The sequence below is a fragment of the Vicia villosa genome, unplaced genomic scaffold (assembly GCF_029867415.1).
Source record: "Vicia villosa cultivar HV-30 ecotype Madison, WI unplaced genomic scaffold, Vvil1.0 ctg.001989F_1_1, whole genome shotgun sequence".
Taxonomy (NCBI): domain Eukaryota; kingdom Viridiplantae; phylum Streptophyta; class Magnoliopsida; order Fabales; family Fabaceae; genus Vicia; species Vicia villosa.
This window is the reverse complement of record NW_026705801.1, coordinates 303,353-303,982: the sequence shown is the minus strand read 5'-3', so window position 1 is coordinate 303,982 and position 630 is coordinate 303,353.

Here is a 630-nt window from a genome sequence, read left to right as displayed (position 1 = left end):
GTAGATAATCCAATTTCCTTCAACATAGGCTTTGAGTGGGGAATTTTTGATGTTCCATGTGAAAGTTATGCCCAGTCAAAGTTGGGTTGACTTTCTCCTAAGAAACCCTAATTTGAACCTTTGTGTATTTGTTCATCTATGAGTTTCTATTAATGGAATCATGATCAATCTTTGATCAAATGATGGTTGTACTTCACATACTAGATGTTGACCAAAATTGGGAGGCTTTGACTATGCTCTGATGATGGTTGACTTTTTAGGTCAAACCAGTTGACTATGGATCATCTGGACCTTTGAATGAGTGATCTTTGGAACTGAACCTTGAGCTTTGCATCATTGTGAATGGAATATGGGAGGGCAAATTTTGGGGTATGACAGCTGCCCCTGTTCAATCTTCTTGAACCTGAAGAGGTGGAAGACGATTGGACACTGAAATGCCCTGAAATTTGCTTGCGTAGGGAAGGAGTTCCGCAGGAGATGGGCTTATAGATGCCACCCATTTGTTTGACAAGATGCTTGTCCAGAGCACATGCTCTTCATACCAGGATCATATTGATTGTATCTGAAGATACGGAGTAATGTCTTACATAAGACTACTTGAAGAGGTTCCTGAATAGGATGTACCGCAGA